General features: G+C 36.9%; 1 long non-coding RNA gene and 1 pseudogene across 2 annotated transcripts; both read left to right on the top strand.

Moving 5' to 3' along the window:
• The first annotated feature begins 2,420 nt into the window (after window positions 1-2,420).
• Window positions 2,421-3,162, top strand: LOC149177264 (uncharacterized). The gene is made up of 2 exons (XR_016258754.1): window positions 2,421-2,837; window positions 3,020-3,162. It is a non-coding gene; the product is annotated as an uncharacterized LOC149177264 (long non-coding RNA).
• A 1,466-nt stretch (window positions 3,163-4,628) lies between these two features.
• Window positions 4,629-5,283, top strand: LOC149177263 (putative inactive purple acid phosphatase 29 pseudogene; annotated as a pseudogene). The gene is made up of 2 exons (XR_016258384.1): window positions 4,629-4,796; window positions 4,979-5,283. The product of XR_016258384.1 is annotated as a putative inactive purple acid phosphatase 29 pseudogene (transcript).
• Window positions 5,284-7,226: the final 1,943 nt, after the last annotated feature.

Genomic DNA, 7,226 nt, shown 5'->3' with positions numbered 1-7,226 from the left:
ATGCTCCATACATATGATTTAAACCAAGGAAAATGAAGTATAAGCCCAACACATGTATAACAGAAAAAAGGTTATAATTACTTCTTAGGTATATCTAAACCCTCCATCCTCACTAATACTGACAATATTTTCATAGAGATTAAATGGAGGTTTTAATAAATTAAAAAATGAGAATACTTTTATATATACATATGTGAAATTTATATAATATAAATAATATTATAAAGAACTAGGATAGATGCATCTTAACCAAGGATCCAAGCGAAGTGAGAAAGCAAAGTGATTAACAATGATAGAGGAAATATAGTGGGTGATTCTTTTAATCTTTTTATCATTGTATTTTCTTTAACATGATTGATCCAAAATATAGGTTTAATATTTTACAACCAATTATGTTTTTTTATTATTTAAATACTTTCTTAAATACAATACAATGGGATCAGATTTAAGAAAGAGAGTGAGATGGAAGGGGGAATAGAGTGTGGGAGAGAGACATAGAGGTGAGAGACACGGTGAGAGAGAGAAAGGAAGAGAGAGATGAGGGGGAGAGAGGGAGGGAGAGGGAGGGAGAGAGATGGATTTGGAGGGGGGAAGAGAGGGAGTGACAAGGGATAGATGAAGATGGAATGAGGGAGAGAGGAGACGAGGGAAGAGAGAGAAAAGGAGAGGATAAAGATAGGGAAAGAAGGGGAAGAGAGAAATAGGGAGACATATATATGGAGGCGGGAGAGAAGGGGAGAGAGAGGAGAGAGGGAGGGAGATAGTGATAGAGTTGGAGGATGGAGAGAGAGTTTGTGTATGATGGGGGCAGAGAGAGAGGGAGGTGGGAGAGAAGGAAAAAGAGAGAAGACTTGAGAGAGAGGAGAGAGAGAGGGGGAGAGAGAGATGGAGTTGGAAGAGGAAGAAATACATAGAGAGAGAAAGGTGGAGAGGGAGTGGAAGGGATAGATGGAGATTCAGTCAGAGAGAGAGAGAGAGAGAGAGAGAGAGAGAGAGAAGGGGAAGAGATAGAGAGGGAAAGGAAGAGGGAGATATAAATAGATATGGGGAGAGAGAGACAGCATGGCATATTTTTAGGGAATTGAGATAGAGAGACAAATAAGGAGAGATGGAGGGAGGTATAAATATAGATGACAGGGGGAGAGATGAAAGAAGAGAAAGATAGAGAAAGTTAGGGAGAGGCAGATAGAGTGAGACGAGGGAGAGAGGGAGGGGAAGAGAGAGAAGGAGAGGAGGAGGGAGATAGACACAAAATGGAAGGTGGAGAGAGAGGGAAGAAGAAAGAGTCTCACAAAGACAAATACAGACATAGAAGTTAGATCTAGAAAGTCACAAATATTTTAGATTTTCACTAAAATGGATGTATTGATTTCAATGTAGTTGTTGATTTCTAATCCTATTTGATCACATGCACTATATGCATTGATTTCAGTGTAGATGTCGATTTATAATTCTATTTAATACCTTACACTAGATGCATTGATTTCAGTGTCGATGTTGATTTCTACTCCTATTTGATTGTTTGCACAGGATGCATTGGTTTCAATGTAGATATTGATTTCTAATCCTATTTGATCGTTTGCACTAGATGCATTGATTTCAGTGTAGATGTCGATTTCTAATCATATTTAATACCTTACACTAGATGCATTGATTTCAGCATAGATGTTGATTTCTACTCATACTTGACTGCTTGCATTATATGCATTGGTTTTAGTGTAGATATTGATTTATAATCCTATTTGATTGCTTGCACTAGATGCATTGATTTCAGTTTAGATGTTGATTTCTAATCCTATTTGATTGTTTGCACTAGATGCATTGATTTTAGTGTAGATGTTGATTTCTGATTTGATGCAACAAGATGTATGATGTACATTAATTTCAAAGTAATTAGACTAATAGTATGCATTAATTTCAGTGTAAGCACATTTCTACCTCCTCCATCTATATCTCTATCTCCCATTGTCTATTCTTCTTCTACCTCCTCCATCTATATCTCTATCTCCCATTGTCTATTCTTCTTCTACCTCCTCCATCTATATCTCTATCTCGCATTGTCTATTCTTCTCTATCTCTCTATCTCAGCCCCTAATCATAATAATAATATTAATTTATAATTATAATCATAATCAATTGTACCAATAATTTAAAATTTTCTGTAAAATTATTTTATATTTTAATTGAACTTAAAAATATATATTGATTATTAAATAAAATTAATTGTTATTTTTAATAATATTTCAAAAATATATAATCTAAAACCCATTTTATTAATAATTACGACGTAAGGCGTTTCCTCTGAGAGGAACTCCCCTCCGTGCCGCAGTGTCTCGTTATGGGCCCTTAGATCGATTGTTAGACGATGGAATAAACTCCAACCATTAGATCATCGGCCTTTTTAGAAACCAAGCGTCAGCGAAGAGAGGCCAAGCGTCTGTGGATGGATGAGAGAGGACAGCAATCTGAGGCGCCTCGATCCCCTTCGATCTGAACATCAGGGAGCTCTATGAAGCGGATCATGTCCCTTGACGAAGATGGCAGGGTGTGGTGAGGAGAGTCGTCCATCCATTCGGCGGTGAAGAAGGTGACAGAAAAGCCATGGTACACAGTCAGCCGAATATTCACACCAGTTCTTCACTTGATCGCTCTACTTTGTGGTCACTCATTTCATGGCTCCTCGGCATTCTCGTTCTCTGTTGGCGAAAGCTTTCTTATTCTTTATTCTTATTCTTTCCACTACAGCTACCTGGGTGTTTTCAACAGCCACAGCCAAATCAGTGCCCTTGCCCCCTCTCCGGTTTAAGAACACTAATGGGCAGTTCAAAATTTTGCAGGTATACCTACTGCTATGCCATGTTGTTGTTACAACCATTCTGAAATGTTTACACATTCCTTTTTATTGTTTAATAGGTGTTCAAACAGAAATGTTGTAACATTTCGTATCTCGCTCTCTTTCTTTGATGTATGAATTGCAGTCTGAATTTGGGATATGAATTCCTTTGGGTTTTTTTGGCAGGTGGCAGACATGCATTATGCAGACGGTTAAAGCACGAAATGCTTGGACGTGTTTCCCAGTCAAGTTTCCACATGTTCAGACCTCAATACTACTGCTTTTGTCAAGAGGATGATTAAAGCAGAGCAGCCAGATCTTATTGTTTTCACAGGTATTGATTTTAAATTTTGAATTTACAGCATAGCTCCAGAAGCCCTTGTACTGGAAGAGTTTGCACTCTATTTAGAGTCCAGCTGATAGGATTTTACCGTTCACCTCCTTTTTGGTGGAGGGATTGATTGGGAAAGTTCATTAGGTCACACAACCACGGAGACACTTAAATCCCAAGCATTGCAGCTTAAAATCAAAATCATGTTACACGAAATTGTTTGCTTGAATGCATACTCTTACCTTGTTTTAGAATCAAAATGATATCATTTGTTTTCATTTTGAATTTATAGCATAGCTCCAGAAGCCCTTGTACTGGAAGCGTTTGCACTCTATTTAGAGTCCAGCTAATAGGATTTTACCGTTCACCTCCTTTTTGGTGGAGGGATTGATTGGGAAAGTTCATTAGGTCACACAACCACGGAGACACTTAAATCCCAAGCATTGCAGCTTAAAATCAAAATCATGTTACAGGAAATTGTTTGCTTGAATGCATACTCTTACCTTGTTTTAGAATCAAAATGATATCATTTGTTTTCATATAAGATTCAAACCCTGAGCTTTGCCAGTGCAAAATCAAAATCATAACATTGTAATTCCTTCTTACAGAGAAATATGTGTTATGGAAAAATTTTGGGCAACTTTCAAAGGATGGTACTGACAGTAAATCTTAAATTCTTCTGTCTATAAGATTGGCATTGTCTACGAGGCAACAGTTTTGCCCTGACTGTAATGTAAATTTCTGGAATCTTGTGATGAAATTTTCAAATTTTCAAAAAATTTGATTGCTGGAGTTTTGGAATCACTTTTTTTAGGGTGAAAATGGATTTAGTAGCATTAAAAACCTTAAAACACCCAAAATCTTAAAGCTATCGCAGATTTTCAAAAAATTCAGTAAATTTTTATCAAAATGCCGAAATTTCCATTATTTTCAAATTAAAATTGTGGTCTTTTTTAAACTACCCTGTATAAGATTGATTAATACCTTGTATAAGATTGAGTAATAAAAAGGCTCAAAACGATCCCATATATTCATTAAAAACTTATTTGTACTTAAAATTATTGTAACAATATATTCATTAAAAACTCGTAAAAATTTAATTGGAGTGGGGAGGACAACTCCTCTTCTCAACCACTCAGATTAAAGTCTACTAACAGTAAATTGTTTGGATGAATGAATAATACAATTAACTGTACTTTGGATGAAGATGGATTTAATTGGAGTGGGGAGGACAACTCCTCTTCTCAACCACTCAGATTAAAGTCTACTAACAGTAAATTGTTTGGATGAATGAATAATACAATTAACTGTACTTTGGATGAAGATGGCAGGGTGTGGTGAGGAGAGCCGTCCATCCATTCGGCGGTTGAGAAAGTGACAGAAAAGCCATGGTACACAGTCAGCCGAATATTCACACCAGTTCTTCACTTGATCGCTCTACTTTGTGGTCACCTATTTCATGCCATGGCTGCTCCTCGGCATTCTCGTTCTCTGTTGGCGAAAGCTTTCTTATTCTTTATTCTTATTCTTTCCACTACAGCTACCTGGGTGTTTTCAACAGCCACAGCCAAATCAGTGCCCTTGCCCCCTCTCCGGTTTAAGAACACTAATGGGCAGTTCAAAATTTTGCAGGTATACCTACTGCTATGCCATGTTGTTGTTGCAACCATTCTGAAATGTTTACACATTCCTTTTTATTATTTAATAGGTGTTCAAACAGAAACGCTGTAACATTTCGTATCTCGCTCTCTTTCTTTGATGTATGAATTGCAGTCTGAATTTGGGATATGAATTCCTTTGGGTTTTTTTGGCAGGTGGCAGACATGCATTATGCAGACGGTCAAAGCACGAAATGCTTGGACGTGTTTCCCAGTCAAGTTTCCACATGTTCAGACCTCAATACTACTGCTTTTGTCAAGAGGATGATTATAGCAGAGCAGCCAGATCTTATTGTTTTCACAGGTATTGATTTTAAATTTTGAATTTATAGCATAGCTCCAGAAGCCCTTGTACTGGAAGAGTTTGCACTCTATTTAGAGTCCAGCTGATAGGATTTTACCGTTCACCTCCTTTTTGGTGGAGGGATTGATTGGGAAAGTTCATTAGGTCACACAACCACGGAGACACTTAAATCCCAAGCATTGCAGCTTAAAATCAAAATCATGTTACACGAAATTGTTTGCTTGAATGCATACTCTTACCTTGTTTTAGAATCAAAATGATATCATTTGTTTTCATTTTGAATTTATAGCATAGCTCCAGAAGCCCTTGTACTGGAAGAGTTTGCACTCTATTTAGAGTCCAGCTGATAGGATTTTACCGTTCACCTCCTTTTTGGTGGAGGGATTGATTGGGAAAGTTCATTAGGTCACACAACCACGGAGACACTTAAATCCCAAGCATTGCAGCTTAAAATCAAAATCATGTTACAGGAAATTTTTTGCTTGAATGCATACTCTTACCTTGTTTTAGAATCAAAATGATATCATTTGTTTTCATATAAGATTCAAACCCTGAGCTTTGCCAGTGCAAAATCAAAATCATAACATTGTAATTCCTTCTTACAGAGAAATATGTGTTATGGCAAAATTTTGGGCAACTTTCAAAGGATGGTACTGACAGTAAATCTTAAATTCTTCTGTCTATAAGATTGGTGTTGTCTACGAGGCAACAGTTTTGCCCTGACTGTAATGTAAATTTCTGGAATCTTGTGATGAAATTTTCAAATTCTCAAAAAATTTGATTGCTGGAGTTTTGGAATCACTTTTTTTAAGGTGAAAATGGATTTAGTAGCATTAAAAACCTTAAAACACCCAAAATCTTAAAGCTATCACAGATTTTCAAAAAATTCAGTAAATTTTTATCAAAATGCCGAAATTTCCATTATTTTCAAATTAAAATTGTGGTGTTTTTTAAACTACCATGTATAAGATTGATTAATACCCTGTATAAGATTGAGTAATAAAAAGGCTCAAAGCGATCCCATATATTCATTAAAAACTTATTTGTACTTAAAATTATTGTAACAATATATTCATTAAAAACTCGTAAAAATTTACTTGGAGTCGGGAGGACAACTCCTCTTCTCAACCACTCAGATTAAAGTCTACTAACAGTAAATTGTTTGGATGAATGAATAATACAATTAACTGTACTTTGGATGAAGATGGCAGGGTGTGGTGAGGAGAGCCGTCCATCCATTCGGCGGTGAAGAAGGTGACAGAAAAGCCATGGTACACAGTCAGCCGAATATTCACACCAGTTCTTCACTTGATCGCTCTACTTTGTGGTCACCCATTTCATGCCATGGCTGCTCCTCGGCATTCTCGTTCTCTGTTGGTGAAAGCTTTCTTATTCTTTATTCTTATTCTTTCCACTACAACTACCTGGGTGTTTTCAACAGCCACAGCCAAATCAGTGCCCTTGCCCCCTCTCCGGTTTAAGAACACTAATGGGCAGTTCAAAATTTTGCAGGTATACCTACTGTTATGCCATGTTGTTGTTGCAACCATTCTGAAATGTTTACACATTCCTTTTTATTGTTTAATAGGTGTTCAAACAGAAACGCTGTAACATTTCCTATCTCGCTCTCTTTCTTTGATGTATGAATTGCAGTCTGAATTTGGGATATGAATTCCTTTGGGTTTTTTTGGAAGGTGGCAGACATGCATTATGCAGACGGTCAAAGCACGAAATGCTTGGACGTGTTTCCCAGTCAAGTTTCCACATGTTCAGACCTCAATACTACTACTTTTGTCAAGAGGATGATTAAAGCAGAGCAGCCAGATCGTATTGTTTTGACAGGTATTGATTTTAAATTGAATTTATAGCATAGCTCCAGAAGCCCTTGTACTGGAAGAGTTTGCACTCTATTTAGAGTCCAGCTGATAGGATTTTACCGTTCACCTCCTTTTTGGTGGAGGGATTGATTGGGAAAGTTCATTAGGTCACACAACCACGGAGACACTTAAATCCCAAGCATTGCAGCTTAAAATCAAAATCATGTTACACGAAATTGTTTGCTTGAATGCATACTCTTACCTTGTTTTAGAATCAAAATGA

Source organism: Pinus tabuliformis, chromosome 4_1 (assembly GCF_031772625.1).
Source record: "Pinus tabuliformis cultivar Carrire ecotype Pingquan chromosome 4_1, CPIR1, whole genome shotgun sequence".
NCBI lineage: Eukaryota > Viridiplantae > Streptophyta > Pinopsida > Pinales > Pinaceae > Pinus > Pinus tabuliformis.
The sequence above is the reverse complement of the archived record's forward strand: the minus strand, read 5'-3'. Positions and strand labels throughout refer to the sequence as shown.